At 36.6% G+C, this 23,008-nt stretch overlaps 1 long non-coding RNA gene across 3 annotated transcripts; it reads right to left on the bottom strand.

Annotated features, from left to right (window-relative positions):
- Nucleotides 1-2,786: 2,786 nt before the first annotated feature.
- Nucleotides 2,787-21,432, bottom strand: LOC107811730 (uncharacterized). Of its 3 annotated transcripts, XR_001653981.2 has the most exons (6): nt 21,273-21,432; nt 21,032-21,188; nt 4,682-4,775; nt 4,021-4,084; nt 3,662-3,924; nt 2,787-3,219 (listed from the first exon to the last, which is right to left on the bottom strand). It is a non-coding gene; the product is annotated as an uncharacterized LOC107811730 (long non-coding RNA). The 3 variants fall into 3 exon arrangements; XR_001653983.2 differs by having other exon boundaries at nt 2,787-3,276; nt 21,032-21,424; XR_001653980.2 differs by having other exon boundaries at nt 21,032-21,416.
- Between the last annotated feature and the right edge of the window lie 1,576 nt (nt 21,433-23,008).

Raw genomic sequence — 23,008 nt, forward strand, 5'->3', positions numbered from 1 at the left:
AACCCCTTATTTATAGAAAGCCGACAACGGGACCGGCGGCACAAGTGGCCGACAAAAGCTGTAACGTATTTGATGTTTTGGGGAACCATGCTGACATGATATTTTCGATCACTTCAAGCGCCTACGTCATGAGCATGACGTCATCACGAGAGGCTCGGGAAAATCGAGGTTCAAATTGTTTCTTATCATCTTATTCTAAGAAACACGGGGACTATCTATATACGATCAAAATCAAGGAGCCTGATTTTGAAGTCTTAAATTGGGCTATGAGTCTGAGTCCAGGCGACTCAAAGTAGGGGTCGGACCCGGCTGAAGGACACACACCTCGAGGAAGCAGATTGAAGGCCTGGCACAACCTACATCGAGGACAGTATAATCTCGAAAACACTCAAGAAAGAGCAGGAATTTCTCAAGGACACGTGGGTCAGGGCATAAATTATAGGATAAGATCTGTACAAAATAGTACAAGTCCGTACTAGGTTGTTATACAGCTGTACCAATAGAATTCTTTGCCATAATTGGAAATGTACCATATTAGGGTTTTCCCTTCCTGTATAAAAGGGACCCCAATTATTTTGTAAAAAATACATTATTCACTGCAATAAAATATTCTACTCTGCTTTTCTTGTTTACTGTGCTCAACAAGTATTCTTCAGCTTTATTGTTTTTACTTTACTGTACATATTTCATTGCTCTTAGCTCACCTTGAGGCCCCCAAGAAAATCGAGCTCGAGGTCCTTATTGCTCTAGCAACATTGGTTTGGTTCATCAATTCTTCTTACTTAGACCTAATATTACTTGTATATTACTAGTATTAGAATAAATCACATACCTTTAAAACCATATCATATTTAATTGTTACTCCCATTTTTTGAGGTAAACAATTTGACCAATTTTAAGCGAATACAAACACCCTTAATAGCTTGCAATTCTACTCGTTTCTTTTTTGTCAAAGTTTACCTACATAATTAACAATTGCTTCAAGGCATCAGGGATTTACCCTTCAAGAATAGTTTACAAACCCAATGCATGTTTTCTTTGCAGCTTATAAACCATCATATGTAAAGCCCGCTACATATATTTATTAACTGCAAGAATCTTCAATAGATAATCATTTAATAAATTTGAATATTCGACAGATCCAATGAATAGTATCATAGGACTGAAGACTAGCTGCTAGCTGACAATCAGCTCACCTAGTCTATCATTAAAATGGTGAGTCTTAATGCTATACCTGTCAATGAGAAGAAACATTTGCACAATTATGATACTTTTTAAGGTAAGAGCATTGATTGATAAGTGACTATAACAAATTAGATATAAAAAATCACAGAAGTGGCATGAAGCAGCAACGGAGGAGAAGAAAATGCAGGTTGTTGATACACACACAGTTACAGCAGTAGAGTCCCATTGCGCATATATAGTATAGTTCTCAGCAATTTTGAAATGCTCACGTCAGATTTCTCACGTCATATAATGGTCCTACACTCATACCCAATGGAGTCATAGTGTCTAATTCTGGAAATGAGTAGTAATAACTCTTCTACATTTATAGTGCCTTTAGCTGCTTAATTATACTAAAGTAAAGGCTTAAGCTCGTGGCACAAACCACGTAATGCTTAATTATACTTGACTGGCCGACATATTTTTAGAACAAATTAAGTAATACTATAAGTTTCAACCACTTTGCAAAGTAGAGTGATAATGTGTACATAAGAGAAAAGTTTAATCTTTTTTTTTCATATCAATTAAAGTTTTGTCTAAAATATGTTTGACGATGAAAAACATGAGAAAGTATCATCAAGCGAAGCATTACAAGTTATATAAGACGGAAAAGACTACATGCAAATATTTTCTCTCTAGAACTATCAAAGACTGATGAACCGAATACAAAGAAGTTGGACAAGAAACATGTTATGTGAGTTTCGCGATGAATAATCAGTCCCCAAGTCTCTTGTAAAAGAGAAAGGGGTTGCAGTAAGTTCATAGTCGACATAAAAACAGTTTTAACTATGATAATCTTCTGATGATAATACAGAGAGAAATCATGTACTCGACCCTAGCTAAATTGGTATTGATGGATCCCAGGAAAATCCGCAGCCGCTAGCCTTCAGGTGTGCATTGGATATAACCTACTCACTGTGCAATGACTAGGCAAGCCCTTGCGGGCTACTCTAACTGAGAAGGCTGCAGGTGAGGGGAATCGATCCCAGGTCATCCACGTGGGTAACCACTTACCCAACCGACTCAGCTAACCCTTGCGGGCTACTTGCTGAGTTGACAGCGCAAAGAAAGGGAAAAATATAACAAGTCTACAGTATCACCATTGTTCGTAGCATGCAGCAAAAGAATGTAATACAGTAGTACAAGATTGCAAAAGTCAATAATTAGAACCACGTATAGGGCAAAAGTGGCATAGAGTTATAGACTGAAGTAACCATTGCATATAGATCTACAATACATTAGTAACTAATACTCCCTACTTGGTTCAACTGACACAAACGAAGAACGAATTGCCTGTCCTCCAAAATTTCCACATTCATGTATGCAATTAAGCATCCTTTTTTTTTAATACAAATAAAACAGAGAAGAGAACGAATAAGCGAAAGCTATATTTTGTATTAGAAGGATTTGGTCTTAGTCATACTAGTGTTGTAATCTATACTATGTATTTTTACAAAGGCTTTACAGTATACAGATTAGATTTCTTCTAAATTCAAATAATGCGATCAACTGGTAACTCAACTGCTAACAATCTTTTGCAGTCTAACAAAAACAGACTAATGTGTTTGCTAATGTGATGTTCGTTAAGTAAGAAAACATTTCAGTAAATTACATTTGCTAATGTGTTTCTGCCCCCGTCTTCCTGGGCAGATGGGCAGGGATACATAAAAAAAAATTAACCAACTACATTTCACTCCCAAATTAGTTGGGATTGACTATAGGCTAAGACCATTTTGGAGGCATTTCCTCACCTCAATAAGTGACCTAAGGCCAAAGATTGGTGTAACGAGTAAAGCCAGCTTCAAGGAATAGTTCTTGTTCCGTTCTTTCTTTTGCGGTGAAAACCATTGCCATCAACATGTCAAACATGAGCTTTACTTCAGTCATGTCTGGTTCATCTTCGTTTGTGTCTTAACACCATGTCAATGCAATAGCTTCTCTGCATTTCTTCAGTAGCTTGACACAATCCTCATCTCTCCAACTGTGCACTACTTGCTGCAAAACATAACAGTGTGACATTGCATCGAACTCTGATTAATTTGAACAAATGTTCTGCCAATTTCGAAGATAGTTAATTAGATCAAACAGACGTAAATTTAATTAATACAAAAAGGATATAGAAAGTTGAATCCATGTGAGAAATTTGTGCTTATGTATAATCTATGCTAGTATACAAGGATGTGCCTCGGATAATGTATAGAAAATGGAGAAATTTCTTCCAACCTAAATAGAAGCTGCCCAAATTGTATTTGACAATCTTTAACTTGTATGAACTCACAGTGCAAAAACTTTTTATGCGATTAGCGTACTTAGCCTGCTTTTTTTTCGAGTTACCAATTACACTTTTGCGGACCGATCTTTTAAGTGATTTGATAGTGTGATAAATGCTAAACTCATCTACATAAGGATATATAAAGAATAAAGTTCTTGTATATACCTTAAGCAAAATGGCATCAGCAACAACATGTGGACTAGATTGAAACATAGCCCCTCCTACATAGCTTAAATTCTCACTTTTTGGCATGTCAGCAGCAACATGTGGAAGATCAAGGACAGTGCATTTCAAGTGAGGAAATGCCTCCAAAATGAAACATCTCATTTTCTGAAACATCCTAAGGTTTATTTCTAAAATGCAGGAAAAACCACACTTCCCAGTGAAGCAGTAAGGGCAATGCAGCTTCTGGAGTGAATACTAGTGCCCTGCATCCACAAACATCTTCATGAGGTTCATATCAACAAAACTTGATATTCTACAAACTGATCAGGTAAAATATGAAACAATACTCTTGCATCCACCTTTGCAGCATTACTTTCAATGATTTGGAAATCCTAATTTATTTGAGCATCTCAATCCTGCAAACTGCAAAAACGTCACAACCCAATTTAGAGATGTGATCGCCGCTCAGGAATAATCCCTAGCAAGTTTACCAGGATTTTAAAGAAAATCGGACAAAGTTTTCTTATATCTAGGGCTATCCATATTTTCCTATCTCAGCTAGAATCATACAACACGACAAAGTCCACCACCACTACTAACTTCCCTTTTGTAACATACTAACTCCATCACCAAAAAATAGTAGAAAATTGTACTTATAAGTCTTACGATAACCAAAATACTCATGAACTTGACAAAAGGAGCAATCCTAAGAGTTTAAAAGAACGTACGACAATAATGACAAAAACTCTTCGCTCCAGCTAACCAACATGGGGTTCAGGGAAGGGCTATCAAAACTTTCATGTCTCGGCTAAAATCACAACACAACAAGCACCCATCAAAAAAATCACCAAAATTACTAACCTCCCACTAATAACACAATAATACTAGGTCCATCACGAAAATTTAAATAAAAAAAAATTTCAACGGACACTAAAAGTGTTACGATAACCAAAGTACTCATGAAAACTAACAAAGCAATCCTAAGAGTTCAAGGAAAGGACATGAATAAATGATAAAGACCTCTTCTCCTGCGCAAACCAACAAGGGGCTCTCCGATACTATCAGCTTTGCAAGCTCTAGATAGGTAGGTCCTCGTCTACGTCAATAGATGTCTCTGTAAAATAATAGAAAAAAAAGTGAGTCACCTAGCTCAATGAGTAGATAACGCTTACCAACAACTACATTATATGGACACAAGTCAAGAAGCACGCCAGTACATAGTATTCACAAAATAGATTAGAAATGCCTTTCCTTATAACAATAACCAGTGATATATTATATCATGAATACATCATATATAAGGTAACAATGCGGTAACAGACAGGCATCATCTTAGCCCCATCATAAAAATCATAAGCTATGTAAAATACGGTGTCACAATCAACTACGTAGGTTTGAGAAGCTTACAATAGTGTACCATGTAAACAACAGGCAACCAAAAAAATCAAATCATGAAAATGAGGTTTTCTTTGAAGAACTTCTGACACACATTCGCAGCCATTGCTAGGTAGCAAGGATCCAACAAAAGAATCACGGATTCAAGGAAAAAATTCAAGATTAAGAGTTCTTTTTTCTCACATTTTACGTTCTCTTGCACCTATGAAATATTTGTGGCTTCAATACTATTTTATTTGAATCACACTCCGCTATGGAGTGGCTTTCTTGTAGCAGGATTTAGATGGATCCTAAGATTTAATTTTATGGATTAATTTCTTTGTTTCATCTAATGTTGATTCGATTAATCTTTCTTAGTGCAATTTCGAAATTCTAATTGAAAGAAGTCGTTTGAATCCTTCACATTCTAACCTATTCTTAACAACAACAACAACAACAACAACAACAACAACAACAAACCCAGTAGTTAGTTTCCCACAAGTGGGGTCTAGGGAGGATAAGATGTACGCAGCCTTACCCCTACCCCTGAAAAGGCAGAGAGATTGTTTCCGATAGACCCTCGGCACATTCTCACCTATGCTTCAATGGTCATAATTTGTTTTTTCTTATCCTGAACGCGAGCAAAGGCTAGTCTTGAACCTACTTGCTAACAAATCTAGGTAACTAAGAGGGTTTATATCTATTGTGGGACCTAAAGTGGGTTAGTCAATCATCTTCAACACTTAAGGTGCTTTAATCACTATTTGTTAATCGCGAAAGGTACACCTAGTGAAGAAGGTTATAATAGTTTGGCATAATTTAAAGAAACACCAAATAACTTAGAAAGTGAATAGATTAAAGAGGAATGAAGATCATATGTTAGTCAAAGGCGAAATCCATATCCAAACTTTTTTTTGCTTATTAGAATCTCCAACCATCAATTCTGCCTCCAGAACTTTGGCATTTTTCAATTCACTTTAGTTATAGGATCGTTCATAAAGTTATCTAATTTCTAAAGTTGTGTTCAGGAAACATTAATTAGTTAATTAGAAACCTCAATCCTCGTAGGATCAACAATAATTTATACCATCTTTGACAAGTGCAAGCTTTAACTTTCTACCAAGATTTCTTTCACTCACAATACAAGCGTGTGTAGCTCAAGCATATCGTTCATGGGCAATCAGGAACATTTCCTTCAATCAATCTATAACTACATTGCATTAATCTAGTGTCAAGTTTTTTAGAAAGAGTGTTCATTATATCCCTATATAGACTCATCCATAACAAATTCCCAATACTCAACCCTCTTTGGTTTCATCTTTGACCCTCATATCATCAAATTGTGTTTTACCATGCCATGGGTAACTCAAATCAATCAATAATTTCCCACTTTTCAATTGGTTCATATAATTTATTCATTGGAATCATGGATAATTTCATGGATACTACTAGTTTCTTTAACCTTAGCTTCCCAATCAAGGAACAAGCAGTAACAATAACTAAGCCCCAATCCCAAATAAGTTAGGGTCGACTATATCAGTGATCTGACCATATTTTCTATTTAAATTTATCCAGGCTAACATTACAAAACAGAAATAAAAATAAAAAGTACTAGAAGGAATCTCGAATAGGACTCACAATTCAAATATATGTTAACAAGCCTATAGAATATATCATGCTCAAATAAAGTCGTAGAATCTCAAAGATGACTAAGAGACTCATAGAAAGCAAAGAACCTAAAGTGAACAGGTTAACTACAATATACTTTCAACTAAATGGTATCTCTTTAAATCTTCTGAAAAAATACATAAGTCGCCCCTAAGACTTATCCCAAAAACTCAATTCTACACCTAAACTCCAATGGCGATCCCTTACCCCTATTATGGTTCAGAGTGGAACTAATACCTCCTTGAAAATAAAAAATCAAGCTTGTGGAGGGCTACATTTTACACGCTCCTCCATGTGTCAAATGCCACTTTAATTTTATTTTTTTTAATTTCACTTTCTTCAGTTTTTTCTTAGATGAGTGATTTTAATGGTTTTGGGGGTAGGAAGTAGGGGAGGCGAAAAGGCCCTGGTAGTGATGTGTTTCCATATCATTGTTGGACGTATAAATGTTCAATAGAACCTTCCAAAATACCTTTAACTTTGGTAAGTATCGTTCTATCACGTAACACCCCGAAACCACTTATCCATTTCAACCATCCTCCTAGAACAACCAACCTCGATATTTGAATTGTTTGCATTAGGCACCACAATCCCATCTCATCTGACCTCAACTTCACTTTCTTATGCTAACTAAACTTGCAGTGCATATATTCAATCTTACTTCTACTTATCTTAAAATCCTTATTCTCTAGAGTGTTTCCCCATAGTTCACGCTTTTGGTTGACACACTCGCTGGTTTCGTCAATTAGCACAATATCATTAACAAATAGCACACGTTGTGGTACATCCTCTTGTGTATGTTGGTTAGCTCAACCATAATTAGGGTAAACATGTACAGGCTTAATGTTGGTTCCGGTCTGAACCTACGATTACGAAAAACTCTTTTAAGCTCCTACTACTATTTTAACGCTAGTAAAGGCTCCTTCATATATCTCCTTTTATGAAATTCAAATATTTAACATGAATTTAATTTTTCTCTAACACAAACCAATGGACTCTCCTAGGTACTCTATTATAAGTTTTCTCCATATCAATGAACATCATCCGTAAATCTCTCTCTCGTAACAAATTTCTATCAATTTTCTAAGCAAGCGTTACCGAACATAATTCAAACTGATGTTAGTCACTCTTGTAGTGTCTCCAAGTATACGCTCCATCACTCTTTTCCCAAATTTCATAGCAATGACTCACAAGTTAAATGCCACAATAGTTTGCACAACTTTGAATATCTCATTTGTTCTTATAAAAGTGAGATCAGGGTACCCTTTCTCCACTTGTTGGAAGTCATACCACTTCTTAATGTAGCATTAAATAGCTTGGTAAACCATTCTACTCCGACTTATCTAAAGACACTCCCAAACCTCTATAGGAATACCATATGGACCACAGACTTTCTTAATCTTTATATTTTCAAGGCGTCCTCTACCTCTACGAGCGTAATTCCATAGTATAGCTTAAATTCATCGTGTACAGATGTATGAAAATCCTAATTTCTATTCTCGTGGTTCGAGTTGAACAATTAATCAAATAGACTCTCTATCGCTTCTTGATCTCATTATCTCCTATCAACACTTGTCGAGAATAGTCTTTAATACACTTCACCAGGTTTAAATCTTTTCTCTCAGCCATACTAGTTTAAACATCTCTTTCTCATGTCCCTAACTTTTGATACAAGCCATCTAGGGCTTCCTCTCATTGCAATTTTTTGAACAGTTGTAAGGCATGTTTTTAAAGGAAATACTTAAGGAAGGTTAGGTCTCCATTGACCTCAAATCAAAGCTTAAAGACTTGATGCTAGAATTTCAATACTCAACTATTGCGTCCAATCATCGACAATTGACATGGGTCTACTTTGGATGTTTGAGTCGAACCATATTAGTAGCAACTTACGATACGCCCTACACTAGTGTTAGTTTAAGTCTTGCTAGCATAAAGAAACATTTTGTTTAAGTCCGATGGGAAAAATAATGGATATTGAAAGAACTTTTTTAATGCTTTTTCATATGTTTATGACTTTAGTTTTACTGATATATATGAAAATTTTAAATTTGCTAAAGTACGAATTTTGATACAAACTTCATTTAAAGGAAAGAATGATCCACTTTTTTAGAAGAGGGTCTATGAGATTCATTGCATTGTATATGCTGACTCTATTTATCTTCGTGTCTTATAGGTTCAGTAAAGCCCCATATTTATTCGATGGCGGCTTATTTCTTTCTCGCTATTAATCCTTTAAAGGGCTATGCCCCACTTCTATCTTCATTAATAAAATTCTCTCTGTCTTAACTTAATGACACATGATAGGGTTTGTTTGCTTCGTTTAGAACCCCAATATATGCTTTATGCATAGTCAGGACAACAAGCTTAAAGATTCGCTCCTTGGGACACCAGCCTTGTCGGGTGCCGATCATTACACACATACTTGGTATGAGAGCCTGAGTTTCATGAGTCCTAGAAGTTGAGTCAAGGAGCACTACCTTAGTAAAGTCTTGTTTATGGTTGTGTAGAACATCACAATTACATGTGGAGAGCTATTTAGACAGGTTAGAGAGTCAGTTTCTTATTTTGTTCACTCTCCTCTTAGTATTCACGCGTTTAGAGCCAAGCTACTAAATTATTATGTGGTTGTTATATATACCTTGATTGCAGTAAAATTAGCAAGCAGTAGCCCCGCAATAGAAACCAATAGATGTTCGATGTGACTAAAGACATGCCACTTACACCAAGGTTGTGGTAAAGGGCCGAGTTAGACGGGTTGCCAAGAGGACCCAAGTTAAATCAAGTTATGTATACATGGACTATAGGATGACTAGTTAGACAGGCTAAGGACTATAACTAGCAAGAGTAAGTGATGGTACATTAACCTAGTTAAAGGACATAGTTTTAGTTGTACTAAGAGAAGCGTAATACGAGAATTATTTCACACCAACATCGCTTACAAATATAGTTGAGAACCTAGTTGGCTCCAACGTAACATTATAAGTTTGGAAAGAAACCACCATGGGGTGAGATTCATACAACTCTTCACTACTGAAAAGTGCTGACATTGAGTTTAGGAACATGGGCCGCCTATGCTTATAGAAAGTGAGAAAAAGAAAAACACAACGGCAATCCAGATCAATGGTAATAGATCATAGGAGTTACAAGAGCGAGTATGAGACGAGTCAAGTAAACTTTTTGTGAGTCGTGAAGGTTAGATAGAGACAGCCTACTATCCGTGATACAGAAAAAAATTACTATCAATATAAGAGGTTCAGAAACAACGGGGAGAATTTTCAAATGACACTAGAACCCCCATTGCAATGCCAAAAAGAGAATATTAGTATCTGTCTACCAGATTCGAGTAAATGACCATCTTAAATTGTTTCAACCATAAAATCCATATCCTAATATGCACCAAGAAAGGATAAGATATCACTGGATGTCTATAAGTTATACTGACCAATATAAGCATACACAATCGCACATGCTTGAAGTAGAGTATTGAAGAAGAAATATCGATGGATTGGAGCCGATAACTAGAATTTAACCTCAAGGGAAGAAGGTGAAAGTTGCTTTTAGAATTGAACACCTAAGATGTTTCAAAGGTGAAGTATTAAATGAATCACTGTAACGAGGAAGAATGAAGGAATAACCTCCAAAATAGAGGGTATATAAGCTTTAAAAATAGTCATCGAAGTTTTTATAAGCAAGAAACTTTGATCAAGCTATAGTTGAGTTACATAAATGATGTTGTGACAAGGTTACTGTGTATGTTCATCGAATTCTAATATAATATTAATGAAAATGATTTGCAAGCTCAGTTGGCGCACTTCTTACCTACCAAAATAAACAAAAGTAAGGGATATCATGACAAGGTTGGTAGGCTACCAGAGGTTCACATAATCTGTTATACATGACCAAAAGTTATCCTTTTTTTCCCTTGATTTGTTACAAAAATTTATTGTATATTTCACACTCTTGGAAGATATCTTGAGAAATTCTGGGTACACTACTAGGCACTAACATAGACTTCCACTCATCCGATGAAAAAAAGAAGAGACTCCCACTCATCCACGATTTTTTTGACACAATGCCTTAGGTTGTGTTGAAGCGACATGCAATATACTTTTGGATCCCGATTTTGGGGGTAATTGGCCATTTTAATAGGGTTCTAACCCTCTAATATAAACCCCAACCCCCACCTCTTTTATCATTTTAGCACGACCTAAGAGAGGAAGAGCACCCTAAGTATAGAGGGGTTGAGCCATAACCCAAAATCTTCAAGTCCGTAAGGTATGGGAAAAGGCTAAAAATTCATGTTTTAGTTAAATTAAGCGTTGAGGCTAATAATTTGGATTCAACTACCAAATCCATGATTTTTGTCTACATTTCCACCTTCTATGCCAAATCACCCAAATGTTATGGGACTTTTGACTTCAAAGAGGAAAAATTTCTCCTTAGCTAATGAGTGTGATTTATTAGCTATCGGCAACCATATATTAATGCTGAGATTAGGGGCAAAGAGGAGGATATGAACCTAGTGTTCATCCTTGGGTTGAAATTAGAGGATTGGATGGCCTAGGGATAAACTGAACCATTGTTTGGAGCTTGTTTCATTGTTAACTCACTACGGGTTCTGTTTTATGAAGGTATACTAAAATTGAGCCATTGAGCTAAGGTTAAAAGGCTAGACCCAACATAGAAGTTTGTTTTACTTGTGACTTGATTTTTATAAAAGATGTTGCATGTGTTAGGTGTGATATATAGGAGACATGAGCGTAAACAAACAAGTCCATAGTACCCAAAGCATAGTACCTTCAATAAGGATGAATGCGATATGAACGTGCTAAGACTCTTATTGTATTTAGATACATAAATTAATTAGTTAAATGAAAAAGATGTCATGTGTATTGTTACATGTCGCCTTCCTGAGATTCCTTGGAAGGGCGACGTAAGGCTAATCAACTGATATCAGTGGAGTTACTGTCCGCCAACTAAGGTCCCCTCCATACGCTTGATGAGATTGTGGGAAAACCAATGTCCAGACCAATTGAGAGAACAGAAATTAGAATTGAGAATGAAAGAAATCTTGATTGCACTAATGAAAGCTATTAAAGAAAGGCAACGCGGTGTCGAGGGGGAGAGACACCAGGAAAGAGAATTGTTTGCTTGCTAGAAAGTTTTGAATGCTTGATCCCCCCTAATAATGCTTAAAAAATAAACCAAAGCTACAATACTAGACTTGATTAAACTAGAGAAACATAATGGAAGTACATGAAATAAAACTACTCTATATTTACAATGAAAAGGACTTAGTTTTCTACAAGGCAGAAATAGGACAACAACATTGTCTTTGGCATCACAGTCTGCACGCACGACGTTGTTGGCATCTGCCTGCGGCTGCGCGCTGGCGAGGGATATCGATGGGGCAACAGAGGCACATGCGCGCTTGTCACTTGGCGTGGCCAAGACCACGGGGCCGTCCGTGGCACTAAGCATTGGGAGGCTTGCTAGGACGCCACGGGGCGCGCCCAAGGGGTCATGGGGCATGGCTGGAAAAGTCGCATTTGCCCGACTCGGCTATGCGTAAGATGAGGCGAGCGCTATTTACAACACTGACTCAAACAACCAGTAGTTTCCCTTTCCTCACTCGAACTTCAAAATTGAATTCTTCTTTAAATCTGCGCATCATATGCACAATCCTTTATGAAGTTCCTCTGCTAGAAAAGGTACCGACCAAATCTGCCTATTCCAACAAAATCAATTGTTACCGTTGCAATAACCCAACCACTTCTAATTGTAGAAACTTCTCAACTATTCACCTTTATATACCATGCTCACAAACCTTATCCAAGGACTAGATGAAACACCTGGTAATTCCTTAGAACTCCACACTTGTCCAGCGCTAGAGTCATACCTGTTAATCAATCACTGTCCCCCATTAGTCTATGATGTAGTCAAATATATAATGACTCATTCATGATTCCTTCTATCCACTTTATGTTAAACAACTATAAAATAGCTCACAAATCAACAAGCTCTTGGTCCAAAAACGATCCCCCTTTTCACCAACTTCAAAACATTGAACGACCCTATGAACACACCCTTTACTGAAGAAGGGGTCAGTGTTGTTATGGATTAGGCGAGACATGGCGCAACTTCGGCTAACCGAGGACATGACCCTTGATAAGAAGGTACGGAGGTTGAGGATTAGGGTAGTAGAGTAGGTAGTCTAGAGTGTTCATGACAGTAGTATTGGCACGCAGTCTCGCTTTCTGTTGATAGTAGGTTTTTATGACTAATCGTTGTTTTCTTCCATTGTTGATTATCTTACTGTCTTGTTATTTTTATTCTGCTTTTATATGGTTTTTTGGTACTGTCCCTTCTTGTCTATATTTTCATTAATGTGGTGCTTATGCTTTCCTGAGCCGAGAGTTTATCGGAAACAGCCTCTCTATCTTCACAAGACAGGGGTAAGGTCTGCGTACACACTACCCTCCCCAAACCTCACGGTGTGGGATAATATTGGGTGTGTTGTTATTGTTGTTGTTGTTGTTGTTCATTTCCGCTAGTTTGCTTTCAGAAGATAAATAATTTTGGGGATGGTTCACCCACCGATGGGATAGTGTAGCTGCCATCATGATCCGTGAAATGGGTTGTGACATGCAGCTATGTTAACCAAAAGTATCTACGAGCATGTGTCTCCGAATTGGTGACAATGAACGAATGAGAGCCTTTATTTGAATCAAGTGAATCACAGTGTTATAAATAGCGCTCGTCTCAGCGCTAATAGCGTGAGGTGAGGCGATGCGAGACTATGTCGCTTCTTTCATCTGTTGCGTTGCGATTTGCATAAAGCGCTCGCCTCTGCTTGTGTAGCGAGAGGCGACTGTAGCGTCGCTTTTTATAAAATAAAAAAAAAAAAAAGAAAAAGGGCAAAAACTTAAGAAAAAGGGTCGCGATTAGGGCTTGACTCTTAGAAGTTTCTTTCTTCTTCAACTTCGAACAACAGAGGCGCGATTAGGGCAAAGTTTCTGAAAAAAGGTTCGCGGTTAGGGCTCACGATTACTGTGCCATCGTCTTCTTCATCTGAAAGCTTCAAGTTTCTGCCAAGTGCCATCGTCTTCTTCATCAAGTTTCTGCCATCTGAAACCAGGTACGCTTCTCTGAGTTTCTTTTCTTTCTTCTTTCTTCTTCTTTCTATTTTTTTTGCTCTGTTTTTGTCGAGAACAACAGAAACAGAAAGTATGTTTTTTTTGGCTCTGTTTTTTCACCAGAAAATCTTGAAGAAGAATAGATGTTGCGTGTTTTACACTTTAGACTTTAGTTTATGAATCTACTATGACTATCTGTTGAGTTTAACTTTTGAATTGATATATTTATTAATATATATAATATTTTATGTTTTTGTATAAATTGTCGCTTCACATCAAAAAGGCGAGCGCTTCGCTGCACGCCTCTCGCCTCAGTGAAGCGGACCCTCGTCGCTATTTGCCGCCGCACGCTATCCAAAACACTGGTGAATCATAAGTGTGATTAGTTGTAGATATACCTTATGTATTACATCTTGGGGGTCTATGAGTACATAGTAGTAATTCCCTTTGTGTTACCTTAAAAGGAGTATCAGGCTAAGCTGCTCGAATTCGGGCGCGGTTATTCAATACGGGTGCGAATCTATAGGTTGGATCATTCATGATATAAATTTCAAGATCCGATGATATGGATGTAAGTATGGATACAAGTGTGGGAGTTTAGGTAAAAGTAATTCAAATATTTTTAAAATTGAGTTACAAAAATATGTCTAAATTATGAGACATTATGTGGACTATAAAGTACTTCGAGAATGAGAAAACATTAATCAAGAGGAGGACCAATAAGGAGAAAGGGAAATAATTGTCATAGGAAATTCTATATATAAAGTATTCAGTTCTCTTCATTTTCACCATAGCTTTTGCTTTGATTTCAAAAACTATTGTATTTGTTCGAATTTCTCCGTCGATTTTCGTTAAAGTACCTAAAATTTGTTGACCAAATCAAGTAAGTATCCCACACCCATATCGCGTCAATACGGGTACGGCACCAAAAGTGAAGAGTCCGAGCAACATATGTATCAGGAGGGCTAGGATTAACATAGAAATTTTCATATATAAGGTATTCCATTTTCTTCAATTTCACCCTAGCTTTTGTTTTGATTTAAAAAATCATTGTATCTGAGAAGATATCTTGAGAAGTTCTGGGTACGCGACTAGCCACTAACATAGACTCCCACTCATTTGATGAAAAAAGAAAAAGACTCCCACTCATCCACGATTTTTTTTGACACAATGCCTTAGGTTGTGTTGAAACATGCACAAAACTCAAATGCTAAACCCTGAACCCTAACCCAAAGCTCTCAATATAGGCGATTTGACACGAAACACCGGCAATTTTCTTAAGCAGCCTTCCATGGACAATTTGACCACTAGCCAACCTCTTAAAGAGGTTGGTTAGCCGTCTCCTTCACCGTACAGCCTCCACAAACATCCACAAACCCTAATCCAATCCAAAACTATGCTCAATTATTACAACCAAAAACATTAAATGCTCTCGTGCAGCCGCTACCTATCGAAAACATAAAACCTATTGAATACCTTCGTGGAGAACCTATTGTGATATGGAAAAAGACAGAGGTACGTCAATCCATTACACAACAAGGATTACAACTTGCAGTCTTTGGCAAATTTTCGTATGGCAAATCTGTGATCAATGAAGTGCGTAAAGTTATTCCTATCCAGTGTGAAGTAAAAGGTCACTATTCGATTGGATTGATTGAGGATAATCATATCTTATCAAGCTTACATTAATGGAGGACTATGCTCATCTATTGTCAAAGACAACTTTTTAGATAAAGGCACCAGGAGATATTTGACAGATGAGATGTACGAAGTGGAATCCATGGTGGAAACCTAAGGAAGAAACACCAATTTCATTACTTGGATATTCTTTTTTGGAATTGCCATCTACTTTCTTTGTAAGGAAATCGTATTTTCTTTAGCTATAATGTAGTTGGTAGACCCTAGCGTGTTGATATGGCAACACAAAATGGGATAAGACCTAGTTGTGCTAAAGTGAATGTGGAGGTGAATTTACTAGCTAATTTTCCTCAAAGAGTCAAAATCATTGAAGAGGAGGATGAAACTGACTATGAGGAATCTAAATGGATAAAAAATTAAGAATGATTATATGCCTAAATACTGTAAAGATGTGTAAGAAGAAGGGGCATGATGAGATTGAATGTTGGATTATTCATCCTGAGTTGCACAGGCAGTTTAATGAACCAGTCGTTGATAAATGGAAGGAGAAGGAGGTTGTAGGTACTACTGCAGCTTCAACTAAGGTGTTATCTAGTGGTAAGGTTGCTGGGAAGATTCTTACTAACCCTGGAAAACAAGAATGGGTGCAAAGACGACAGAGTAAATATCAAAGTGATAAGAGGGGACATATAATTGACAATGCAAATGGTAAAGAGATGACTAATGTGACGGGGAAGGCCAATGGCAATGTGATTTCAACTAACAATGTGTTTGATGCTTTGGCAAATGATGGTGAATACCATACTACATAGGTGGTGCATGATAGATAGGAGAAGGAAGCTAGCACAAAATAGCTAAACCAGCCTAAAGAAACTGGGAAACCAAGTCCTAAGGCGATGAAAACAAGGATTCAATTTGCGACAGCGGTGACAAACCCTAATCCTAAATATAATGGGATTGGGGAGGTGGCTAATAAGGAGTAGACTGTAGAATGAGTAAATAGGACCTTTGGCACGTCAAATGAGGTTCTTAATGAGAACTTAAATCGGGCATGCCAAGAGATTCCTTCTCACACTTTAGATGATTTTGAAAAGAGATCAAAGTTTTGTTAGTGCTACTGACAATGATAGTGCTCTATGGAGTGATGAAGTAGAAATCATGGAGAAGGCTAATCGTGCAAAAAACACTCAGAAAAACTAGATAGAAGGTGGAGACAAACAGAAGAAGAAAATTGGAAATTAGGTACAACTACTACAGTAAACCATCATCCCACCCTAATGCACCACTGAACCCTAATCTGGGTGTCTTGACTAATCCAATTAGGCATGAGGTTATTGGAAATGCTAGTGGTGATCAGGGTTTGCAATTAGTTGTTGTGGTTAATGCCGTGAAGATTGGTAATGAGTTGGTGATATCCCGACCAAAGATAAATCTTTGAAATGTGGACGTCTTAGACATAAACATGATACATACAAAATAAAGACTAGCCACATAGGATGATTCAATGGGCTAGCCACTTTGGCAGGAAGAGAGGTGGCTCACTCTTCGTACTTTATGTCTTCCTTGGAACTTGTATAGATAGTAAGAGGAAAGGAATGAGTTCATCAACTCAGTTCGAAACAATTGATGATATCCCGACCAAAGATAAATCTTTGAAATGTGGACGTCTTACTATAACTAATCAAATAAGTAATCCATACGAGGCAATGCTTATGCGTTACGACATTTAATCTTGTTCAACTTCCTGCAGTCATACACATCCTTAAAGACCCATTATCTTTCTTCACAAAGAGTACTGATACACTCCCACGTTTATATGCTTGGTCGATAAAACCCTTATCTAGTTGATCTTGAAATTTTTCCTAGAGCTCCTTTAACTCTGGAGGCGCCTTATGACTTGAGAATATCAATATGGGTTATGAATAACGTGCCAGGTCAATACAAAAAATCTCTCCTATTGTGGGGATAGTACCAATAATCCTTCGGAAATACATATGCAAATGAACTCGATACCAGTACCTTTTTCATACTAGGTGCCTCATCTCTCCGCTCTTTTAATCAAACTGAAAAAGTTCAAATTATTTTCTTTAGTAATCATTGGCCTCATAACTGATATAACCTTGTCGATCTTTATAATCTGATCCCATTTTAAGCAAAAAAAAAGTCCATTGTATATCTCTAACCTAACTACATTCACATGACACCCGAAGGTAGTGTGGAAAGAAGATATCCAATTCATACCCATGCCTATATCAAGAACAATTAGGTCAGCTAGGTATCCTTACCCTTAACTTGAATTTGACAAGCTCCGAAAAATTGAAAAAGATTCACCCCATGAGTGGAAACCATAAAAGGATAGTTCAATCTCTAGTTGTTTACCAAGACCTCAAGGCAACGTAAAAGGACACAAAGAAGCGGAGAGATTCTAGATTAATTAATGCAAGTGCGTCAAGTGAGCAAACAAAAACAATACCTATAACTATCATATTTAATGCCCAAGCATCTTGTCTCACTGGTGTGTAGAACCTTAGTTGGCCTCTATTGACACCCCTCTTATCTTATATTCCTAGTGGCGCAATCATTGGCACTTTGACCTTTGCTGCCCTTAATGGGAAGTTTGAGATTGTTATGAATAGTCTAGGTGGATGCAAGTAACGTGAAAAAAGATTGGCTAATCTCCCTTGCGAGCGGAAGACAGTCCTTCAAGTAGTGACTTGTTCGGCAACACTCAAAGCACCATCCAGGCATGATTCTGCACTAGCCTAAGTGTTCTCTATTATACATATGTGTATGGGATATTGGATTGGTAGAAAACGTTTGTCTAGAACCACAATATTCATATGAGGGTGATGTACCCCAGCTAGAACTTGTCTATAAGTGCAGACTGAATGTGGACTTTGAAATCAATATTTCCTAGACAAAAGAACCCGTTGACGTCCTTGACCCCAAGCTCCGAAACCTTCACTAAACTTCCGCTGAAAGATCCTTAGTTTGGACATTCTTACATGATCCTCAACTGCACTCATATCTTGTACCTTGTTCTCAATCTTTCTAGCAAGATCGGTTTCCTCACAGTAGGCGAACATCTTCCCTCGCTATCACTTTTTATAGAGGGTTAGCCAACACTTTGAAGAATCTATGCACTCCAAACACTTCTTCAACACTAAGTAGGTGACATATTTTCCTACTAAGAAATCATAATGCCATATGTCGGTATATCCATATCTAGAGTACAAACTAATCTCTCAAACTCCATAAAAGATCTCGCCTCTACCTATTAGGAAGGAAGTGATCCACAAACAGCTTAGTGAGCCCATCCCATGTAACACCACTATTGCAAGTTTTCCTAACATTATAACATGCTCCATGTTTCCGGTCTATATGGCGTTAGCTTCACGGACCTCATCGGAACACCCTAGAGCTCGTCATGGCTTTAGTATCTTACCCTATACATAAGGGTCCTTTAGACTGTAACCCATTAACTTACCATAGTTTCAAATGTACTAATGCTATTAAGGATACATCTATGTTCCTAGTAGTCTAAGTACATTGATTAGGTTTCTCCTACCTACCCATTTTGTCCTTTAAGCTCTCTAGATGTAAGTGTCTCGCGGTAACACCCTCATGTAAGGGTAGGATAGGGACTACACTCATTTCAAGACCAGGCTTCCTTTCACATCTTTTGGTGATACAATGACCTCTCATGTTGGCACCACGAGCCTTAAATTGGCCATGTCTGTGAACTATCTCTTCCCCAAGATAGGAAGATGGCTACCTACTTGATGCAGTATTTGGTGCCTCCTAGACTCCTATCGTAGTTCTGCCATTTGAAGATTGACTCAAAGCCATCTAATTTTCAATAAAAAGAGTGTTCCATTCATATGGTTGACGCTAATCGCCTGACACGGAGAAACAAGAAAGGAGAGATGTAATATATCACACCCTTACAGTATCACAATTATGGAGATGGTCGGTTACATAATCATAATTGAGATTTTACTGTGTACCGACCTGTGATCAATTCGTCACAGAATAACCTAGACCTCTAGTACCAACATTGCCACGGCCCATAAAGAACTCAATCTCTCTCTTAATAAGTAGTCCATGAAAATCCTCTAAAATTACATCCAAGAAAAACTCTAATTGCAAGAATTGTTCCCGCATCGAACTCCTATAGCCCCTGTTTACTTAAACACCCCTAGAGAACTCAAATAATTTGTCTCAAGTAATTGCCTTCCAACCATAAATGAGTACTCGGGGGGTAGATCCCTTGTCGCCCCACAGAACAAAGCCTGGTTTGGTTGGTAAGTAGTAAGCACCCTTTAACCTATATTCAACATTAAACCTCAAATTCAATTTTAATGTATAATGTAGTTAGATAGTAGTAGCATAAATAGCTTAAGTCTATAGTTTCAAAAACAAATTTGACATTACACGAAAATCAATAATCATGAATAATAACAACCAATTCCAAACAAAACTAGTGAAAGAGTAATTATTTTTAAAGGAAATACAATGTCTAACTCTCCTACTTCCCCCTAAAAATGGGTAATCTAAAATTCTCTCCGACTTGGGAACCTGACTTCTTTTTGATTTCTAAGAGTTTAGAACGAGTATGAAAATATTTAAGAACAATTAGGGGATAAATTCCTAAAAATTTAGTCAGTGGGTTGCAATCATGGCCGGTGCCCAGAGCTCTACTTGTAGCTATCATAGATGGAGGGTTATGATTGCGATTTTCCCTTAAAACTGACAATTGCAGCCGCGGTCGGCCCATTGGTCCTATGACCATGGTTTTAGTTCAGTCGCTAATTTCCTTCCTTTACTCTTTTAATCGTAAGCTTGTGCTTTGACCACTACTACCACGACCACGCAGGGGCGGATTTAGAGGAGCAAAGGGGTTCACCCGAATCCCTTTTGCAAAAAAATTACATTGTATATATAAGGCAAAATCTATTTTTCACCTCTATATATTATGTTTTGAATCCCTTGGCATAGATCAAAAGCATAGCTTAGTGGCCAGGGGGTTCAAAACCTATGTAAGGTTTATTGGTTCTATTCCCGCTAGTTACAATCTTTTTTAATTTTTTTCTTTTTTAAAACCCCTTTACGGAAATTATGCCTCCGACACTGCGACCACAGTTCCTACATCAAATTTTCCTAGTTTTCTTATTTTGCATCCAAATCAATCTTTTGAGATTATGAGTGTAGTAAGCGGATCCGTCAACAAAAGGTTCACCCTAAAACAATTATCTAAGGACTATTGAGAGTATATTAAAGCAAATGATTGTATTTTTCAATCATTTTTACTTACTCCTATCAATCTAAAATCAATCCATAAACCTTTAATTCAACCATTATATAACACCAAATGGCACAAATTCCAAAAATCTATCTAAACACATAAATACATAATATGCACACGTGAAAGCAATCAAACAAACGGACATCACATATAAAACACCATGGTTCAGATACTAAAAAAAATTCTGTGAAGACTAATCCCAATATATCAGAATATTAAAAAATTACCCAAACATTTGGAGTTGCGTACCCTTTAAGGACTCTAGCTAGTGGGGAACACGATCGATGACCTCATCAGCAAAGTAATAGCAAGACCCACAAACAGATTAATCAGTCGTCTGATTCTCCGGTAGCAGAAGCCGTCGCCGATCACCGCTGTAAACTTATTCTGTCGCCATAGCTACAATCTAAGATAGTATTTTGTCAGCTTACTAAGGAGAATGTATTTTTGGAAAAAGTAAAAATAAAATAGGATAGAGCTCGCATCTGACAACTGGTCTCTTCACTTCTTCCTGGCTTCACACATGTCGTCATTCTTATCCATTTGAAGCTCCACTTCCCACACAGAGTCACACAGTCCAATCTATCCTAAACAGGCATACGACAAAGTCTTGAGTAACGCGATCTTTTAGCTAAAGTTTCTTATATGCTCCTTAGAATATATTTAATAACCTTAATTATAGAAAATTTTATCTAAATTATATTCTTCTGCCATTAAGGACTTGTTTGGAAAGCCTCTTTATAATTGAATTTGGGTGTAATTATATAGTTTTGATACGTTTGTCCGACCAAGTAAAATTACTTGGTCAACATGTAATATTGTTCAATATTGTCCCTTATCTTTGAAGGTAGGTCTATTTTGGTCCCTCAGATATAACCCTAAGGATATTTAGTCCCTTAAGTATGCTAAAGTGGAGCACATTTAGTCTCACTGACAGAATCTGTCCAAGGTCAATTACGGAATTGGTTTCGGCACTCACCGTCTTTTTTAATTTACTTATCGAATTTTTTTTATCAGAAATTGCCTCTCTACCCCGTCGGGGTAGAGATAAGGTCTGCGTACACACTACCCTTCTCATACCCCACTTGTGGAATTTTACTGGATCGTCGTCGTCGTTGTTGTTGTTATCAAAAATATTTTATACGGAAAAGGGTTCAAAATGACCCTAAACTAATGGAAAAAGTTTAAAAATACCTTTCATCCACTTTTTTGGTTCACTTATCCCCTTTGACCTTTATGTCAATGCTAAATTAAAAATAATTATTATTCTTTTTGTAAAATACCTTTCGTTTTTTAAATTAATACACCAATAGTCCACTAATTTAGTAAAGTCTGCTTATTTTTTTCCAGTTCTTACAAAAAACAATTCAGTTTTATACAAAAAAAAAATTCATTTTTTTCATTTTTCTTAAAGCATTTTTTTTGTAAAAACAGAAAAAAAACACTTTTAATAAAATATTTTTTTTCATTTTTTTCAATTTTTTAAAGCATTTCGTTTTATTTTCGTTTTTCAGTTTTTTTTAAGAAAAAATATTTTCAAAAATTGAAAAAAAAATATTTTCCAAAAACGAAAATATTTTTTCAGTTTTTAAATTACAAAAAATATTTTATTAAAAACATTTTTTTTCTTTTTTCTGTTTTACAAAAAAAATGCTTTAAAAAATGAAAAAAAATATTTTTTGTAAAAATTAAATTTTTTTTGTAAAAACTAAAAAAAGAAGAAGAAGATTTTACTAAATTAGTGGACTACTGGTGCATTAGTTTAAAAAAACGAAAATATTTTGTAAAATATTTTTTTTAAGTTTTACAAAAAGAATAATAATTATTTTTAATTCAGCATTGACCTAACAGTCAAAGGGCATAAGTGAACCAAAAAGGTGGATGGATGTGTATTTTTAGCCCAATAAGTGGATGAAAGGTATTTTTAAACCTTTTTCAATAGTTTAGGGGTATTTTGAACCCTTTTTCGTATTTTATAAACCAACACCCACTAATAGTATAGAGCTAATAAATTTAAGATTTTAACGTTGAAACTTTCACTTTGAAAAATTTCGGTTGATTTTTCCAAAAAGAAAAGTTTAAGAGCCTGTTTGGATTGGCTTGTTTGAAGTGCTTTTAAGCTAAAATAGCTTTTAAGCTAAAATAGCTTTTAAGTCATTTTGTAGTGTTTGGATAAAGTAAAAAAGTGCTTTTAAGCACTTGTTTTTAAGCTAAAATGACAAAAAT

This window comes from Nicotiana tabacum, chromosome 1 (genome assembly GCF_000715075.1).
Source record: "Nicotiana tabacum cultivar K326 chromosome 1, ASM71507v2, whole genome shotgun sequence".
NCBI classification, from domain to species: domain Eukaryota; kingdom Viridiplantae; phylum Streptophyta; class Magnoliopsida; order Solanales; family Solanaceae; genus Nicotiana; species Nicotiana tabacum.